The sequence below is a fragment of the Corvus brachyrhynchos genome, unplaced genomic scaffold (assembly GCF_000691975.1).
Source record: "Corvus brachyrhynchos isolate BGI_N302 unplaced genomic scaffold, ASM69197v1 scaffold221, whole genome shotgun sequence".
Classification (NCBI taxonomy): Eukaryota; Metazoa; Chordata; class Aves; order Passeriformes; family Corvidae; genus Corvus; species Corvus brachyrhynchos.
In genome coordinates, this window is record NW_008236622.1 from 3,307,272 (window position 1) to 3,323,169 (window position 15,898).

A 15,898-nucleotide genomic window follows, 5' to 3' on the forward strand; every position below is an offset into this window, starting at 1 on the left:
TGGTGGGAGCTTTTTCCTGGAGATTTCACTTAGTGCCTTAAGGATTCCATAAGTTAACATCTGAACACTGCTGGTTCAGATATACCAGTCATGACATTACTTCCATGTTGATTCTGACAGAAGATGACATTTGGAAAGGACAATCAAAATGCTGAGGAGTAGAAGAGCCCAAAACAGCCAATCAGTACTGAAGGGGCTCAACCTCACACAACTGAACAGGCAGAGCCAGGCACAGAAAACTTCTGGTTTGACCTCTCCTTGTTCAGTATGAACAGAAAGTAAACCCTGAGCCTGGGACCTTTGGGTCTAGATGAATATTTTTGTTGCTTTGCTTATATAAGAAAGACCTAAACAACCACAGATCCATCTACATTGCTAGTTGCAGGATGTAATTACAGCAGCACCTTCATAGCTGAGCTAGTTTGGGTAGTAACAGAAAGGAAGATGCACAATTGCTTGCTTCAGCCCAGGCAAATCACACAAATTCCTGGGATCCCAGACCTGGTGGGATCACAGTAAAATCCCTAATCTTGGTGATCTTCCAGGTTTCCACAAACACTTGAGTCTGAGGCTGTGTCAGCCACTCTTCTCAACACGAGGTGCTTGTTCTTGACCCAGGTAAACGGTTAAGTCCATTCCTTCAAGAACCAGCTGCATCACTTTTGTTTGTCCTGGTTCACTGCCTTGCTGTGCAAACACTTGTGCTGGCACAGGGAAGAGGGGTGGGAACAAATAACCTGTGGCTAGGGAAGTGGCATGACTGCTTCTTTTGGGAAGCAGCTCCTGGAAGAACTGACACCACCTTCCTTGTACCTGCCTTGTAATTCGTTTAAACTGGTAGGAGCCTGGCAGAGACTACACTGCTCCCAGTGCCTGGTCCTTGTCAAGGCTGGCTGCTCCCTAGGGACAGGGAGATAGGTGGCAGCAAGCAGAGCAGGTAGCTCACTAGACACCCTCCTCCTGTTGTGACGTAAGGGAGCAGGGCAGGCTAAGGATGGTAGCCAGGGTCAAACCAGGTCATCAAGAAAGTTCATGACAATGAGGCAGGTCCAAGGTCAGGCTGAGAAGTCAGTCTGCAGGTGAGGGTCAGACACAGACCTGTGACTGACAGGCAGGTCTGTGATGCCAGAGCAGAGCTGAGGTCAAGCCAGGAAGTGGCCCAGCCTTGTGATCCCCAGGCAGGACAACAGTGACAGGAGAGAGCCTAGGTCAGGCTGGGAAGTCAGTCCATAGGCCTGAGGTCAGAACAGTCCACAATGCCTAGATCAACAGGACCTACATACACAGGCACAGGTATGGCTGTGGTAGAAATAGGTACTGAACGTAAACAGAGCCTCTGGGCCCACGGGTAGGGCTGTGGGGGAGGCCAATAAAGGCTTCTTAGTGTCATCAGGGTCCTGACAGTCTTATTCTTTCCTCTTCCTTGTGTCCTGTTCCTCCCACCCTCCTCATTCTAGCCTTAGTGCTTGTGAGGCTGCATGTGGAGTCAGACCAGCTCAGGAGGAAACCAATCCTCTTTTGGTAAGGTTATTTCCCCACACTGCTGTGGCAGAGGTGGCTGGAATGTGTGGCTCAGGGCTGAGAATCAATAGACGATGGTAGATGTGGCAGTGTGGTCAAAGTGGAGTCTATGCCCACTTGTGAAGCTACACTCAGAGTCTTCTGGAATAGTACAGATAGGAATTTTCAGACTGCAATTACCTCCTAATATAAGAGCAGGTGTATTGCAAGTGTCACTGCTCACAAACATCATTATGGAATTAAGTTTTTAGTTTATATATCTCTGCTAGGTGATCTATATGCAGCTGGACTAGATGGTTGTTGTGGGTCCCTCCCAGCTGAAATAGTCTATTCTATAGACACCGCTGTGGTGGCCTACAAGTACTAGAAGACACTCACTGTCTCTAAGAGCATAGTCTGGGCCAGAAACATTAAAATAAAGGAGAACCAGTCACAAGGAAGAAGAAAGGGAAAAAGAAACAATGTCTTTCTTTTTTTTTTTTTTTTTTTTTTTTTTGTCTGAATCAGAGCTTGTTTTTTTTCCACACTCTGTGTAATAATCCAGCAATGGAATGCAAATTAACATTCATGGTTTTTTTAAACAATAGCCTTTGTGTTCTGAACCACACTGACAAAGCAGAACAATACAAGCAAAACATGATCACAAAATCTTTTTCCAGCAATGTGCAAACCAGTTTTGTTGGAAACATCTAACTGTGAGGGAATCTGTTTTGGAAAGTAATAATGAAAGTCCAACTTCTCTTTACTCAGCTGAGAATGTATTTCATTTTTTTCTCAAGCTGAATTTCAAACTGTTACATCACTGCAAATTCCATGAAGTCGGTATGGTCCTGGGCTCTAGGTCTAGGAAGCCAGACTGAGCAGATACCAGCAAGGGCATAACTTGATTTCCAGGATTTTTGTTATCAATGAAAAATGCACTGAAAAGCACAGTGCTTCACTGTCAGAGACCTGACCACTCACTGTGCTTGCAAATACAGAAAACAGGATGTATCACCTAAACCTATCACCTTTTGATTTGAAGACACTGAGAGAGAATACTCATGATACTTGATGCCAGCTTTATGTCTGAGTAGGAACACGAAAAAGGTAAAAACACACGTAAAAGCATGCTTTCTCCTGAAAAATCTAAAATTTGGAAAACCAATCCCATGATTGCAGTTACTGCTGGCAGATGTCAGCTCCTATGGAAGAGAATTTATCTGCTGCCCTATTAAACTGATGTGAAATCTCTGTTTAGACCAAATCACTGTTTTCAATCCACATGTGTAAAATATCCCAACCTATCTTTACATGTGGGCAGAACCACATTGCCTGAGAGACCTTCTTAGAAAGTGTTGAAAAGCTTTGCAGGACTGTAGAACATCTGTTGTGAAGGTGTCACAAATGAGTGTTCCCTTGATACGTTGGCAGTATTTGGCAGAGGTACTCCAAGTACAGCAAACTTGAGAGTTCACCTGCTCCATGCATGTCTCACTCCGGGGGAGAGGCTGGGCACAGCCTGCTGTGGTCCAGGAGAGCTCAAAGGGTCTCACTTAGGACCACTGGGTTGCAGGAGACTTGGCTTTAGTCATAGTAATTTTCCATCCTGGACACAATTAGGGTCAGTGACTTTCATTTAAAGTTTGATAATAAAAATGTTGTTCCAAGCAAGTTGAGGCACGAAAAATAATTTTCCAAGGCTATTCTTTGAAAAACAGGAGCCGACAGTGTTTCTGGTAAGATCAAGAGGAGCTTAGTCCAGGTGCTGTTCATCAAGGCCAAGGTTTAACTGGTGTTTCTGAGATGACAGTGTGGCCCATGGAGTGGGGGAGGATGCACCACCACAGAAGGCAACCCTGAAGATACACTCCAAGGTGTTCCTGTCTACATTCTCTGAAATGATAACCACCAACAGCCGTCACCACTCTGAAATCCTCTGTATAAATTATCAGAAGATATCCTCTCTATTAACAGTGAAGAATATACAAATTAATCAGCAGTACCAATCATAATCCACTGAAGGGAAAAGGATCACCACAAAGACAATTGGTTTCCGTGTGTCTTTTCTACACAGCATGCAGTTCTCAGCCGTTTTTTAGCCGGTGGTTACTCACTGTGGGTGAGCAGGTTGGCTGCTGCTGCTCTTTGAGGTTCTCTGCTTCTATAAAACAAACCAGTGTCCATTTTACAAATGCAGAGGAAGAGCAGGGACAAAATAGTGTATTCTGCATTGTGCATTTAAAACATAAAAACACAACAAAGTGAAAGTAGCTTAAGAGAGCTTTTTAGAGCTCTCATGAGGGGTAAGGAGAAAGTCAGAAATTAGTTACATCCCTCACTAGCTTTTGCCTACTTGACAAAGATTCCACTGGCATTACCTCTTACTTTTATAAGGAGGAGCTCTATTGGAGAAAAGGATTTGATGATTCTGGAATATTTAGTATCTTGTTAAATACAACATGCTGAGCATATTTCTTTGAGAAGGTCTTTGGTTGCTTAGCTTGTGGTCTATAATCATCTCACTATGATTAAACTGCATAAAATCTGGTATTATCTAAAGGCTTATCAACTGGAATTTAATTTAACTGCAAACTCTGCCTTTAAAAGATACCAAAATTACTATTCTTATAACAGCCACCATAATTCTGCATTAGTGACTGAACTTAAGACCATCTGCTCCTGCGCCTGTAACTCCAAAGAAGCCATAGAAAGGGAAAACTGAGAACTGCTTCCTGATATCTAGGACCTAGGGCTTTTTGCCAGAACAACAAGTGCTTGTGAACAAGACACTCAGAAGAGAGACCCCATCGATCGCTCAACTTGTGTTACCAGAATTTTGTAGAGATGGTTGTTTCCACCACTATTCAGGTTTCAGTTTGCGGTTATTCTAAATCTGGTCCTGTATTTGCAATGCAGTTAAGTGATACTCAGAACAGGCCACGTTACTCCAGTCTTCACAGAGACAGCACTTTTTTCCACCTGTCAGCTTGGACTTTCCCCACCTCCCTGTAGCAGGACTCTTCTAGTCTCTCTCCTCCTCTGATTCAACACTGGGCATAACAGGGTAAAATAAGAAAAGCAGCAAGATTTCAAATTATTTATGATGAAAAAAATATTAATAATTAAAAGTAGTTTTATTTTCTAGTATTTGTCTGAAATAATTTTTAAATTCCATTGCTAACATGGAGCTATGGTATTAATATAGTTTGTTTTCATATTTTTACATAGCAATTCAGTGATGTTGAAATGTTTACATCTCTAGAAGAGTTGTTCAGGAGTTGTGAATGTACAGATCAGACATCCTGTGTTGTTCCTGACATTCTGTGACGTTTTCTTCACTGAACTCTTGATTTTAACAAGCACTAGAGCAAGGCGGCCCCGGAGCGGGCGGAAAGGCCGGGCACAGCAGCCCAACCCCGGCCCCGCGGTGGCTGCGCACGGCACCAGTGCCAGCGCTGGGCGGCTCCAGGCAGCAGCAGCCTCCGCGCAGGGCTCTGCTTACATACAAACCTCAGGCCAGTTCTGCTTCCCAAGTCATTACCTGGATATCGTTCTCTGTGCTATCCTGTGACGCAGAAAACTTTTTTCTCCCATCATACCTAAAATTCAGGGCTCATTCCAAAGTGGAACTCATTATCAACTGGCTTTAGTTTTTACTCTCTGTGCAAACTGTGCTGTGCTTTATGACGACGGTGATAAGCTAAAACAACGGGCAGGCTGCAAACAGCTTATCTGCTGCCTGACCACAGAAGAAATTGGCAAGTGGTTGGGCTTATACTTCCCCTTTTTTTTTTTTTTTTTTTTTTTTTTCTTCAGGTTACAAAGAGGGATCTCATTGGCTCATCTAAACTCAGTGCTAAATAAGCAGGGTTTTCTCCTTCTTTTTCATCTGCTTGTTAGAGCTGCAAAAATAAGACCATGTACACAACGCCACGGCTTTCAAATTTAAATGTCACAAGTTGTGCATGTCAATATGTAGTGAATGGTACAGTAATGCAGCAGTTACTGAAATTTTACCCTGAAGTACAATGTAACTTTTTTTCTAATCACAGCATTTTGGGATAGGATTTTGGGATCCTATTAGTAGGAAATGTATTAGCATTTATTTTAAAATAATTTTTAGCTTCACAGATATATATCAAAGCTAAAAGCAAACATACCCTGAGAACTTAAACATTAAAAGGCAAATGAACACCAGATTTACTTTCCTTTAGTTTTATAATCATTTAAAAGCTGTCAATTCATTTTCTGGTGTATGTACTTATGAATGATCTTTTGGGATTGACAATGCTGGAAAAATTTTCAATTAACACTTATTCTAGTTTTTCAGATTTCTATGTCTACGTAGCCTCTCTAAAAATAAATCCCAAAAGATTTAATTAGCTTTACCTTACTCTAAAAGGCAACCTCTAGACTTTCCAGGGCATACAGTGAAAATGGGGAAGCAAGAGGTAAAAAAATATGCATGTCCTTCCTTCAAGTACAGCAATTTTAGTGGTCCTACAAGAACAGTGTATTGGCGGTTTTAGGTCAATAATGCATTGCTTTAAATACGTGAACAAAAAGAATTAGTATTCCTATTTTTGACATATTTCAGAATTCAACAGTAAAATGGACAAATTCACCAAAAACATGGTAGTTCACTAAAATCTTAATAAAACTTCAGTGTTTTAAATGTAATGAATAAAGACAAAATAGTGTACATCTTTTCAGATACTAAAAACTATTCTGAAACTTGATTCTGCAAATTGATTTTTCATTTGGAAAGACTGTAACTGGAGTTTACTCTACTGCTGTTACTTTCCTATCTAACAATAGTTACCTTCAGATGGATTCCATTGTATTCTCTATAATCATCATTTTTACTACCAGTGAAAGTAGGTTTTCATTTCTTTTAAAATAAATCCTGTTTTAGATTTCATTTAGCAAACTTGCAGCATTCTCACATGCCAAGTCATATTCTTTCTTCTGTTTGATCTTGTTTCATAGCAAGCTTCATAGTAGTAGGGTCATAATAACGAGGATATGAAAACAGTGTCATAAAAACACTTTGTGCAGGAGTATCTAAGACTTTCTTTTTTATTTTACAGTGCTGACAATCATAATTTCTTAGAAGGTGGAAAGTTAGAGTTTTACATGTAAGATCATGCACCTAACTCAGCAAACTAAATAGCTGCTGTGTCTTTAGTGTTTGCATGTGGTGAGTACGTGCACCAAGTATTTGCCTGTTGAATGGCTTGGTTTGCAGCTCTTTGTTTCACTGACCATAAACCACAATGTTAAAACACAGGGCAAATAACAAAATAAGAAGGGTTGTAAAATAGTTTTTAAGGTGTCTTCTAACAGCTTTTATCAGAAGTAGCAAACTCAACTGCAGTCCATGAATATTGATAGTTTTTCTGGCCTTTTTATTTTAGCTATTTGAATGGCCATCATGTTTTTCTTCTCTGCAGAAGAGGCAGTAGTCAATTACAATGATGATTATATGAACTACAATTAAAACAATTCCAGCTGCTCTGACAAAAGTAGCTCCAGGCAGAGTTGGACACGAGATTCTGTTTTGAATGTATCTTGAGGTGTTTCTTTTTGGCCTTCTGTAAGTAATAGGCAAATAGCTTTAAGCTTTGTTATAATCCAAGCACAAATGATGACTTGGTGTTTCATTGAGTGCGCCGGTGTTAAATACTACGAAGCTCAGCATATTCAGCAAGATACTGGTGAAGTGCCATCAAAGGAAAACGTCTTCTGCCACTTTCTCCTTGTACTTCAAACATTGTCCATATTACAAATTGTGGAGTTCTCACATTAAGTATTTGTACTGTTTAACAGATTGCGCCAAGGTCACAGAAGAGGGAACAACAGAGTAGGTCATGGCACAGAAGAAAATACTGCACTTCTTTCTTCATTTGAAAGCATTCTCAAACTATCTCTGGTATTAGCAACCTAAGTGAAGTAATAACAATGTAATCATCTGTTTAAAGGAATGGTTTTTACTACATTTTCTATATGTACTGATACTGAGCATTTTCCCTCTGATGAATTATTAAACATGTTCATGATCTTTAAAGGCAACTCCCAGGTCCTGTAAAATAAAAGCAAAACCCAAAGGTATCATAATTTGTACAGTGTGCTTGATGCAATTTCTTCCCACAACCATAAGCATGATTAGCAGCTGTTCACAATAAGGCAGGCTTGTCTGCACACAAGTAGATGATTTTACTGTAATCTTTACATGTGATATATTGGTTTTCATGGCTCAAAGAATATCATACTAGAACCTCTAAAGCACGTCCTTAACTTTCTTGTTTTGGTGGTCATTTAGTGAACAGGTAAATATAGAGTGTATGGAAATGAAAAGTATCCTTATAATAAGGATTGTTTGAAAACCATTTTTGATAGGTAAATTGATCACACAGTCACAAAACGGATGCGGTTGGAAGGAACCACAGCAGGTCATCTGGTCCAACCTCTCTACTCCAGCAGGTTCACCCCAGAGCATGTTGCACAGAATTGCATCCAGATGGTTCTGGAATGTCTCCAGTGAGGGAGACTCCACACACTCTTTGGGCAATCTATTCCAGTGCATGGTGTCCTGCACAGTAAGGTTCTTCCTCATTTTCAGGTGGAACTTCCTGGGCATCAGTTTCTGCCTGCTGCCTCTTGTGCTATTGCTCAGCACCACCGAGCAGAGCCTGGTCCTTCCTCTTATCCCTCCCTGCAGAGACTCATGTTCATTGGTGAGGTCCCCTCTGAGTCATCTCTTTTTGAGGCTGAGCAGGCCCAGCTCTCTCAGCCTTGCCTCAGAAGAGAGATGCTCCAATCCCCTCATGATCTTTGCAGCCTCCACTGGACCTGCTCCAGGAGCTCCATGTCTCTCTTGTCCAGAGGAGCCCAGAACTGGACAAACACTCCAGATGTGCCTCACCAGGGCTGAGTAGAGGGGCAGGATCACTTCCCTTGACTTGCTGGCAATGCTCTTGCTAGTGCACCCCAGAATCTCATTGTCATCTTGGCCACAAGGGCTCACTGCTGGCTCATGGATAGTTTGTTGTCCACCAGGACCCCCAAGTCCTTCTCTGCAGAACCACTTTCCAGCAGGTCAGCCCCCAGCTGTCCTGGTTCCTGGGGTTATTCTTCCCCAGGTGCAGGACCCTGCATTTGCCCTTGTTGAACTTCAGATGGTCCTTCTCTCCCTATCTCTCCATCTCCGACCTGTCAAGGTTCTTCTGAATGGCTGCACAGCACACTGGACTATCGGCCACTCCTCCCAGCTTTGTGAACTTACTGAGGAGGCATCTATCCAATTGATTGATGAGTAAGTAAACAATACTATGAATAAGTTAAACAGTACTGGGCCCTATACTGAGCCTTGGGGGACACCACTAGTGCCAGGCCTCCAACTAGACCCTGTGCCACTGATTATGACCCTCTGAGATCTACCATTTAATCAGTTCTCAATTTATTTGATACTACTTCATGGGGCAAAGCAAGAACAAACAAATAAAGAGAATAAGCTGCTCACTGAGCCTTCCTGATGGTCACCCGACTGGCAAGATGGGTAGTGCAGAGAAATAAACTTGCAATACAATAACCCTAATGTTTAAAATATATTAGCCTACAAAACCACTCTAGAATCTTTCATGGGTATTACATTTACTAGAAAAGCAAGGTTCATTCCTGATTGTGTCTATCTGGCACTTAATATAACATAATCTGTGCTGAATGTTTGTTTTCAAATATCCAAACAGATGTCAGTTCTGCATGGTATTTGAGGTAAAATTTTAGTCAGCAGGATATTATTTTTTTCATTTAAAGACAAATTGACTTTGCCAGTTGTCACTAGCAACTTAAAAAAACCTCACATATAAAAAAATATAAGTATAAATGTTATGTGCACAAAATCTTTGGAACTATTCTGTTGCGAGTATCAGTTCTCCACTGAAGTTTAGCTGTCTCAGAAACTTGTATTTCTGATATTTCAATGCCTCCCCAACATCTAACATTTTCATAATTTTATATAAATGCAGAATCTTTTAAATGCAGTCTTAAATGCTGAGTTTACTTGAGGTAACTTTTAATTTACTTTTTATGTGATTTCCAGGCATCTTTAGATGCTCCCTGCATTTGACTAAAGTACACATTACTGAGAAGACTGAATTTAATACTTGAGAACAGAGACAAGCACTCAAAAAAAAAAAACAAACCCAAGAAGATATTTCAGAGGCAAGGAGGATGCTGTAAATGATTATAGAGTCTCAGGTTTTTCTGTGTGACCATCAATTAAGAAAGTACTTGTGTACACAAATACTACAGTTTAAGCACTTCCAAATCAGTTGGCTAATTTCAGAGCATAAGTTCTGCTTTCAAAAGTCATATAACAACCTTGGTGGAAGCTTTCACTTTGCTCATGGCCAGCTGTCACTCAGCTGTTAGCCTTAGGCTTCCTCCTGACAAGGTTTCCAGGCTGCTTTGAAGAGCATGGTGACCTCATTTTTATTACAACGAAGACCAGCCTGTGCTTGGCTGTTGGGTAACATCAAGCCATAACACATATAGTTTCTGTCTTAACAAAACCCTACAGTAGATTTTCCATAGTCCACCTACAGTTTTCTTCTTCCAGAATACTTCTGAATACAAACAGCATATGAATGGGGGAGAGACAGCATCTCTTACTGCCTCTGCATGGTTCAAGAAGGTAACATAGAGTCTCCATAGATATGTGTGGCCTTTGGGCACATGGAGAAGAGATAAGCATTTAAAATTATTTAAATTTTAAAATTATTTAAAATGGGCTCCAAAAAGTCTGTGGAAAAATACAGAGTATAGGAAGTTTATTTTGATGACTGTATCAGGGACAGACATTGCATGTGTACAAGCTTTTCACAAAAAGAGAGATATTACTATTTTTCTTTGTTTAAGCAAAAGGGGCTGGTCACTGCAGCTTTCCTTCAAGGGGCTGAGTCACCACTTCCTGTCAACTTGTTAATATTAACACATCACTTCAGAGTTACAGCTCCAAAGCTTCAAACTACTCCACACAGACCACCTTCTGTTTGTACAGTGCACTCACCGAGCTGCAGTTCAGCAGTGTCAATACTGGTGTCTGGAGCTGTTTTCAAAGTGCACTGCAATATCACAAATCAGCCTTCTGGTCTCCTACTATAATCTGTTTAGCAAATGGCACATTTAGCTACTTCAACAATTTATATTGAGTCCTGTGGTTGTCAGGGGCCCTAGAAAGTCAATATTATATGTGCATAAATAAGGAAAGCTTTGCTTAGTTATTCATCTATCCGTTGGTCATTTCCTGTGTATGGGCAAAAGAAAACAGTGGTTAAAGGGTCTTCTCTGCAGTTTAGATCCATATGCTGATTTAGATCAGTCTTCAAGGCATGTGGTAAAATTTCAATTTATGAATTTTTACAGTTTTTGTAACAGAGTCATGGGACCTGCTCACGCAAGTCTTTACCCACAACACATGTAAGTCTTCATCTTGCAGATTTTCCAGTATTACAGAAGCTTAAAGAACGTTAACACTGAGTTTGATAGGAAGTGAAGCCTGTTTGTGCATCAGCAATGTTTCTACAAGCTTCATTTTAAAAGCATCACAGACTTCATTTGGAGTTTTTAATTAGACTATCTATAGAAGTAAAATTCTTTCATTTTAGCATTTACACAAAATAAGAAACCCACTATATATTAGTTGTATTATTTCAGGCACTGCTTATATTATGTTATATTGATAAATAAATTAGGAAAGGTTTAAAGGAAATTAAAATCAGATTACCACTCTAACCTGTCTTATACTATCTTCTATCATTGCTGCATTCATTGACTTTCAAAACTCCATACTAATTTTGACTAAACATATTTGGAAATATTTAATAATCTGAAAGTAATATTTAGTCACTGTGAAAACAAAAGGATTTTTAATACTTATATATTTAGTGGCTGAAGTGGTCTGGTAATGCAAATCAAAAAGAATACACACCCAACAGAAGCAAACTCCCCCCCTCTCAAGAGAGGCAGTCCAATCTGGCATCCAGGACCTTGTATTCACCAACGTCTTAGGCTGTGTCTGAAGTGTCCCTATCTCAGGAGCCTGGGTGGCCCTTCCTGCAGCCAGGGATGCTGCTGTGTGACATGAGAAGGAGCTCCCCATTCAGCAGTGGTGGTAGTTGTGACAGTACTGACTCTACACTGTCTGCTGACAGTGCCTAAAACCTGGCAGCTATAGGGTGTCACACGCTTCAACCCCTTTGTGCTTCAGAAGAATGAGGGTCTCCTTATTCTGACAGCCCCATAACATCTGACAGCCCCATATGGATGTCTTTGGTAACTCAGGGCATTTTAAAAGGCACTGGAAGCCTTTATTTAGGAAAGTGAATTTCATCCCAAATAACACTGCATGAGCAGCCTGCTGCTCTGATTCTGGCCTGCTTCTAACTGTAATCCTGATATGAGAGAGGCTTCAAACAAGGAAAAATGTAGATTGCAATGTGAGATGCTAGGAAGACATCACTTGCTAACAGGTCAGACTGATGTTTAGATAAGGTATTTCTAAACTGTCTATAATACCACAAAGCTGACTAAATCTACCCTGAAAAAACTATCCACATGGTTACAGAAAATGATGTATAATACTAGCTAAAATAATGGACTCTCTTCTGCTGAAGCCAAAGCGTACTGCTGGTTTCAATAGGACAGGACTGGTTTAACATGGAAGTGTGGGAATTGATGCTGAACGCTTTCTAGTCTGTTGCAGTTTTATTCAGATTCATGAGAAAGAATGTTGTTAGCTATAGGTAAAATGTTAAGAAGATAGGACATATTCAAAAGTATTTTTGTTTTGTACCAATAATCAATTCCCGAATTTAAGAAATGTCATTTGTAGAAGTTTCACAATACAAAAAAAGTATAGGAACATGCTGAACTTAAAGGATGAGAATGATGAACTAAAAATAATTCAGAAGTAGGAAACTTTTATAAGTTTGAACCTACTGAGGCAATATTTAAAGACATACATGACTCAAATCGTAGAGTGCAGACTCACTGAAAAATATCAAGAGTAATTTTCAAATATACCTTGCGGAGTTTAAATATAAAAGTATATTTTCCAGAAATAGTTTTTCTTACTACTGAGAAGAATGATCTGGTGTATCCCCACTCTTTTGGTGTTTAGCCTACTGGGTATAGTTTTATTCTTTGAGCGTAACACAAACTGTAGTCTCAAATTCATCCCTTTACAGGTAAGAGTTTCATGTAGGGAATACCCAGACTTAATTTTTAAAACAGATAAAACATCCATTTCAGCAGTACACTCATGCCTATCAAACCGTGATAATTAAAGGAATATGATATAACTTGACTGTATATTCAAAGAAAGTTAACTTACCTTGTATTTTGTCTCTGTTCAAATTGGAGTACTTCTTGCGTTTGTTTCCTTCTCTGTGTTGCTGAAATATTGCTCATTGTAAAAGAAGAAGAAGGGAAATTAAACAGAAGCTAAAATAGAGAAGTTACTTGGAAACCAAATGTCTAGAATGTCCTTACATATTTAGAATAATAGTCCTTCTAGAAGCATTTACAGTTTTTTATGCCATCACAGGCTCAAAAACAGTAATAGCAAGCAATAGAAATATTGTAATAAATACAATAACCTCACAGCTATCATAGATTTACTGTGGCCTAAAATTTTACAGAAACAGAAGAAGTACCAAATCTCAGCTCCCCTTACTTAGAATGTCATTCTCCTAATTAATTAGTTGTGGTAAAGAGAATACCTGTTAATGGCCTAAGACACATTGCACACGATTTAGCTGCTCTGATTCACCGAAAAGGGAACATATACAGTCATTGTCTTTTTGGTTTTTTGTTATTGGGGATGATATTTTATCAGTCTGTCAATATTCGTTGGGTTCTCAATATGTTTTCTAGCATTCCTCTCTGAAAACATTACTTTGGAAAAATCTTCCTTCCACCTAGGTAGACTAGAAAAAAAAAAGATCTTCTGATATTTTTCTTATGGCATGAATTATGTAAACTATTTAATTGCATGTAGTTCACTTCAGCTGTCCCTTCAGCCAACTTAAACAGCTCGAAGGCAAGACTTCAAAGTTGTTTCAAAAATTTTTTAAGAAATGCCTAAAGATATTTCAGAAATAAATATTGTAAAATGCTTTAATAATGGAATATTAGAAGCAATATCAGAAGAAATAGGGAATAGAATAGCCCATGGGAAATAGATTGATTCTTACAAGGTCAATACTCAGTAAGGTAAGTATAGACAAGCAGGATGAAGGGTGAGATTGAGTGAACATACCTCCTTCTACGTCAGCACTACCCATTCTTGGAGCTTATTACTCAATTCTGCATCTGAGATTGAATCACTGCTGTTTTTATGGAGACCTATAGTCTTCCAGGCCAGGAGGGTCAAGACAACATCTTCTATGTGCTGTAGAAATAAATATATATAAATAACTATGTAACTGAAAAACTAACTCACCTTTAATGAAATATCGTTCCTGGGACTCTCTTCATCACTTTTGAGAATCTCTAATATACATAGTGAATTTTAACTGTGGAAACAAAGCATAAGTGGCCTGGAAAACATGGGTGAAACAACCAAACTACCTCCATATTTTTCATGCAAATTTTGGTCTGAAGCCTTAGAATGGCAACAGCCTTTCTCCCATAGTAGCTGTCAATAACAGTCCTAAATAAGTAGCTGCAAGCTGGTATTCTGGGTAGAAAACAGCTGCAGCCAGGGGTATCTGCACCAGTACCTTTTGTGTAATGACATAGGCACTGGGAAATATGTGTCTCCCATCTTCTCTGACTTGTCCTTGAAAACTCCTCCTTTGCTCCAACCACCAGAGATCAGCAGGCAGAATTTCCTTTGGCTGGTTCTTCATGCTGAGCGTACCTTGTGGTTGCCTCCATGCACAAGTACCTGCTGAATCTCACATTGCTACAACCCACTGCATTTTGTTGACACTTCTCAGACAGGGCTTGTAACTTAAAAGGGGCTGCAACATGCTTTCAGCAAGGCCACGGTGGGCTTGCTGGCTTTGGGCTTTTTTGGGGGGGATATAATTGTATGGAATTGGGGTAATAAAATTATTCTAGTTGATGGAACAGATAGGACACATCTGAGAAGCTAAATTATTGCTGTTTCTGAGGGAAAAAACAAATATGCTGCTTATGACCAGCAGAGAGGGCCCTGCTCTGTCAGGTTATTGTCCAGCTGAAGATTCTCAGGATACCATTACTATAAGCCAGGCTCTCTGAGTGACAGTGAACAAAGACTGCAAAACGGGTAAGGAGAGTTGCAGCAACACACAGACATCTTTCAGCTAACATCCTACAAACAGCAGCTGCCAACAGCAAATTAGTTGATGTCTCTGTGCTGAGGCAGTGAGCAGGGCTTTTCACAGCACAGAACATTTGGGGTGTGCTGTAATTGGGGTTTGGTAGGTGTGCAGCAAATTCAGGAAGTGCAATTTGCACCTCCTTGTGCCAGAAACAGAATGAGTCAGATCCTTAAAGCTTCAATTTCAGCTTTGCTTCTGCCTCCTCATTGTTCTGACTAATACAATTATTTCATACCCAGCTAACTATGGTAAAAGCCAGCTGCATGGCCTCTAGGTTAGAGCCAGCTCATGCTGGCGTCAAAGCTAAAAGACTCCCACAGATTTCAGGGGAGCAGCTGCAGACCACTCCAGCTACCTGTAAGCAAAATTATTAACTGCACTAAGAAACACACACATCAAGATACATTTAACAATACAACACGCTCCATCAGAAGTCATTAGCATCTCAATTCTTAGGTGTCAAATTTGAAACATCTGAAAGAGGCCAGAAGTTCAGAAAGAGCTAAGCAGATGGACAGACTTCTAATATATTAAAAAACAAGAAACTTAAAATAGGCCATGATTTTAAATGTAAATCTAGCTCTCTAAACATGAGAAAAAAAGCCCTAGAAAAATGCTCTGTATGGTTTTGGCCCCAGATGAGCCCCAATTACAGCACACCCCAAATGCACTGTGCTGTGAAAAGTCCTGCTCACTGCCTCAGCACACACTCATCTAACACCGCAGGATCAGTGTCGTGTACTAGCTTGGAGTGACCTTGGTCCTGGGCAATGGGGAATATTGAAACCTCTGTCTTTCATGAGAGTCTGTGTACACCCACTGGCACTTTTAATGGTCAGCATACACATTCACAGAATACAGGCTTCTTTCCAATTTATTTTATTACTTACTATAATTAAAGTATTTCAAAAACCATTTCTACTAATGGGTAGGAGTTTTTTTCCTTCTGTTTGTAGATTAATTCCAGTAATTTGTGAAGAACATTGAGGGTGAAATTAGTTAAAATAATGTAACATTTAAAA

The 15,898-nt window shown here is 39.9% G+C and overlaps 1 long non-coding RNA gene across 2 annotated transcripts in view; it reads right to left on the reverse strand.

Annotated features, from left to right (window-relative positions):
- Window positions 1-2,020: 2,020 nt before the first annotated feature.
- The window catches only part of LOC108444762, a 24,545-nt gene continuing 10,667 nt past the window's right edge, over window positions 2,021-15,898 (reverse strand). The window contains exons 2-5 of one of the 2 annotated variants that reach the window (XR_001859432.1): window positions 12,899-13,957; window positions 6,326-7,585; window positions 4,333-4,553; window positions 2,021-3,664 (exon numbers count right to left, since the gene is read on the reverse strand). This is a non-coding gene — a long non-coding RNA (uncharacterized LOC108444762). Of the gene's footprint in view, window positions 4,554-6,325; window positions 7,586-12,898; window positions 13,958-15,898 lie in introns of both variants that reach the window. The other variant, XR_001859431.1, reaches the window with a different exon arrangement.